The sequence below is a fragment of the Halyomorpha halys genome, unplaced genomic scaffold, assembly GCF_000696795.3.
Source record: "Halyomorpha halys isolate HHAL.00 unplaced genomic scaffold, Hhal_1.1 Scaffold170.1, whole genome shotgun sequence".
Lineage (NCBI taxonomy): Eukaryota > Metazoa > Arthropoda > Insecta > Hemiptera > Pentatomidae > Halyomorpha > Halyomorpha halys.
In genome coordinates, this window is record NW_027107231.1 from 1,357,222 (window position 1) to 1,362,197 (window position 4,976).

At 29.2% G+C, this 4,976-nt stretch overlaps 1 protein-coding gene across 2 annotated transcripts in view; it reads right to left on the reverse strand.

Moving 5' to 3' along the window:
- The window catches only part of mAChR-A (muscarinic Acetylcholine Receptor, A-type), a 199,233-nt gene extending 194,596 nt beyond the window's left edge, over positions 1 to 4,637 (reverse strand). For both annotated transcript variants that reach the window (XM_067045524.1, XM_067045523.1), the window contains exon 1: positions 4,501 to 4,637. The gene's annotated coding sequence lies outside the window, so the exon portion shown is untranslated. The remainder of the gene's footprint in view (positions 1 to 4,500) is intronic.
- Between the last annotated feature and the right edge of the window lie 339 nt (positions 4,638 to 4,976).

The window sequence follows — 4,976 nt, forward strand, 5'->3', positions numbered from 1 at the left end:
AGAATAATAAAAAAGTAAATAAAAAATAAAAAAATCTTCCAGCAATATATTAAGTGAATATTCGCCTTCTATCCTCACTTACATGAATACGTGTAAACCGAAATAAACAAATGTTTCTGGCATTTGGAACTAATTTATTAATAAGTTAATCATTGCATATTATACTATATTAAAAAATATAGTATAATTTATAAATCTACTTATTAATAATCATATAAATTATACTATATCATTTGATTTTGTATGATCCTTCCATAATCACATATCCTTCCGTACTCGAAGAGCCGGCTGATTATTGTGTGTGGTAATGGTTTCCGCTCATAAACGGGCGACTCAACTTATCCAATGACGGCGGTCATTAATTTTATCAAGGGAAAAAAAAGCAATGATTTATTACTTCACTATAATCGGAGAAAGAAGGAGAAGAATTATATACAACCAATAACACACCAGATTCCTAAACGATCCTTGTTTATTTACGATAAAATTGTATGTATGTTATATTATCAACTTTAGTTATTGGCAACTTGATCTTGAGGAAAATATTCCTTAATTCATTCTTCTTTTATGTATGGTTTAATTCATTCTTCTTTTATGTATGGTTTGGTTTATTCTTCACCCTACCGCAATTCTCAGAGATGTGGTGCTTTTTTTAATAATCTATTTCACTAATATGTGATGAGCAGAAATAGATAACCCCCAAAACCCGGGTGGAAAATAGAAACAAGATTTGTAAGTTGACCAGAAGAAAAAAAAAAGAAAGAGAAACTCTATCAACTAAACGGAACTGTGGAAACTACTCTAATAGAATGCTTGTTTTTTTGCAGCAAATATTTTCAATTTTAACTCGGGAACCAGCAGTTTTAATTCTAAACAGATTTTACCCCTAATATACTATATAATATCCCTAATATCCTCACACATCTGGAAAAAAATATCGGTTTCATTTTGAAGTAGATAGGTTCTAAAAATATTACTGTAGACAGAGGTTTCTTTCTACACCTTGTCCCTCAATAGATTATTCCCAAGCTAGCTGGGCTGTCAAACATTTATCACAGTCTTTTATATTAAAATCTACAAAATATGTAAAATACGAATTTTAATTAACTTTTTTGTTTATCAATGCAGGAATCTTCAGGTCTAAATATTATTTTTTTAATCATATTATTTAATAAGAGTAGCAAAGTAGCTGAGTGAGAGAGGCGCTGTGCTACTGACTAAAGACCCAGATTCAAATCCGACCCTGACAGATTATTATTTATGCTGTTTCTGTAGCCGTGAGAAAGACGTGTGGGTTCAGGAGCCCTCTTTGGGTCCACCCAGCCTCTACTTAGTGTGTACCCTTAATTTGGGAAAAATCTGGCGTTTGAGCCTGATCTTCAATAAATTACCTCCTTGTACAATCATTGACCAAGATACATCGCTCCTTTACAAAGTACCCCTGAACTTTTATTGGTATACCGATACAAATTTTCATTATTTAAAAGAGTAAAAAGTAATTATAGCAAAAAAATATGTAATGTCGGTTGGAACCTAAGAAATTATACTGCCTCAAGTTTTGAAGCTCCAGGTACTCTGTGTACAGTATTATAATGGCATACCGTTGAGTGAAATAATTTAGAAAAAATAAATATCTTATTTTATTATTTAAATTTTAATACAGTGTTACCGAAAGCTATTTTTGATCACTCTTTTCAAAATACTGTGTCATAACAAAGGCATTCAACGATAGACAGTGTTTAGCGCATGAAGACTCATTGAACAAACGCTCAAATGGTTAAATGAATTCTGAAAGTCGGTAAACAAGGTCCAGAAAAGAAGAAGAAAAAAAAAAAGAAAGACGATAGATGTGAAATATCAATGACTCATTTTGCATTGGAAGAGAGCATTTTTCCTTCAACGACAATATTTCCATTTAATTCGAATTCAATGCCCACAACTTTTGAAATGTGTTGATACATGAATTTCTCCTACATACCACAAATTTGTTTTAATTAATTTTAAATGTAATGTGTTATAGCTAATAATGAGGTGCATTATGTGATAAATGTATATTCCTAAATTATATAAAAGAGATAACAGGTTAAAGATGGAAAAGGAAATCATTTAATATGAAGTTAAGGATGGTAGAAAAACTTAAAATAAAATATTTCAATCAACATTAAAAGTTATACCGATTTAATTCAAAAAAATAATTGAAATTAAGAAACTGTTCCTAAATTTAATTTTAAAAGTTAAAATTGCTTTAAGGTAAAAAAAATAGAAATGAAAAGACAATGGTTCTATTTTTTGTTTACCTTAAAAAAATTTAATTTTTAAAAATATATTAAGATCACAAAGGTTAAAAAAAAAATTAAAACCTAAAATAAGATTCTTTTAACATTTTACTGGTTACACCTGATTTCCTAATTTAGGTTAATTTGATTTCAAGAAATATTCGTAAATTTGTATTGTATATTAATTTATAAATTTACCAAGCTTTATAAATTTTGGTGTATAAATTTAAAAGATAATTAATAAGTAAAAAATAAATATATCTCTACTATACTTCTATAATAATAAGCTATTTATTTATTTTTTCCAATTAAACATATTTTAAACTGATAAGCATACAGAAAGTTAACGATAAAGCTACACCTATATATTTTAATCAGTAATCAGACGAAAGAATAGCTTCACAAATGAAACGTAAAGACATTTTATATTTTTCTTATTGAGAGAATGATAATGAATTTATAATAAATAATAGTTGATAAAAATTAGTTTCTATTTTTTTAAACAAAACTGAAAACTTTCAATACATATTGAAGGACATAATTCGACTCCAATAAACACATTTGCTAATTGAAACGGTGAAAAAATTATGAATTTATATAATTTTACTAATAAAATTATTTTTTATACACATATGTTATTAATTTTTAATTGTCAACATCGATCAGCTGTAAAAGGAAATGTTTTTCAAGACAACATGAGAGATGTTAGAATAATCTAAAAAGCTTAATAGTTTCAATAGTTTAATCTAAACTAGGATAAATAAAAATAAAAATAATCTATGCAATAATTAATTAAGACTGTCAATTATTGTACACTCTGATGCGCTAATATTAATGGTAAGGTAACATATAAAATAAAGATAAAAAATTAGAAAATATTTAGTTAAAAAAGTACACGAGTTACGTTTGACCAAGCTGTAAATAATGGTTTTATAGTTACAAGTTAGTAATAAAATGCATTAAGTTGACTGTTGAACAATGAAATAGTGAGAGGAATTGAGTTTAAGTACAAAAAAGAATATATGCGATATTATAACTAAATAATATTGGCAAAATTAAAAAATATATTTACAAGATATAATAGGGTGGTTTAGGGATGTAGCAGTTGGCATAAGTGGGCCAATGGCAACAATAACATCACACGTTTAGAACCTTATCCATCTTTCCTATGACATACTATAATCATGATATATTTTCTGCATTTACTTGTAAAACAAACTAAATTCAATTTGGGTGCAGGAGGAAAAGATTAAACGGGTACTTAGCAGCTGGATGATAAACAATTTAAGGTACATCATAACCAAACATTTATCTCACTCCTTCTTGTTAAGCATATAAACATTGCATTTTCTCAAATTTTAAAATATGTGTACGGGCCAAAATGCCAGAAATATGATTAAGTGTGCGTCGATTGCATTTTTAATTAAAATCTTATTATTTGTTCATACTCGAAAGCGTAATATTGACATTTCAAAACAGTGAGTAATCAAATAATACGTCTTAATTAAAATTAGTTCAAATAGACAAAATTTATTGTCTTTTATTTATTTTGGAAACTAAAGATCATTTGGATGTAGATATCTTTGATAAAATTATCATTTAGATTTCGAACATTACATTTTTGAGAAATATGCTCATGTATTTTCTTTTACTTAGATTCTGAATGTAAGAGGTATTGTAATAAGCACTATAATTATTCCATATTTCCGATTTATTGCTATTATCTATTAACCAAATCAAAATAATAATGACTTATTCAAGGAATAAATTTTTGGGTCAGTGACAAATTAGAACATTACTTTTTATTTTTTTAATCATGACTTATGCAAAAAATCAACTATTAAAAAAAAATTAAATAATTGTAACGAATAAATCAATATTATAGTAGTGGAATTTTTAAAGTGAATCACATGGCAATATCTCGGAATAATGTTATATATGACATAGAGTTTTGGAAAAGTATGAGAGAGCGGTACAACTCCACAACACTGCCTGATAAGAGATGACATCTGCTAACTAAGGGTGTGTTGAAGGTGGTTATTCAGAAGACATGCAGGGCGGTGTAGCGGTGGTCCAGTGTCTGGATGCTGCGAGCACGGTCACTATTAGATTATATAGAACCTACGAAGCGAGAGACGACGGGGCAAATGTAGAGAAGAACGTAGAGTGATATGATTATAGCTGATAGAGTAGAGTACTATAGTAGAGTAGTAGAGGAGCTCACCTGAAGAGGAGCGGAGCGGAGAGAGGGTGGCCAGGGACTGGTTGCAAGGGCCGCCCCCACCCAGCTCCAGGCCGGCATTGATCGCCGCTCCCTGTCTTTGCTTCCTCCTTCTCATCTGTCGGTCGCCTCCCGATTAGGTTCCCACTATCATATTTCAACTAATTTCCTCCACGGAAATTATATAAAGTCCTCCCAAAAGCTATATCACTTCTTTATCCAGAGATTTGGGAGGGGGCTGAATAACAAATGGTTGGAAGATATATCACGAGCGACCTACAACTGAGAAATTTTTAAATAGATGATAACAACTTTTATTGATATGTAATGCAATAATAAGTAATGGCACACTAAAGAGTAATAAATATTAGTGTCGTACAAATTATTCACACGAATTATACCCTTCGAAAAGATATACAATTATTATAACAAATAAAAATTAATAAATCATAGGCAACATTATTTCACAAAATTTAATT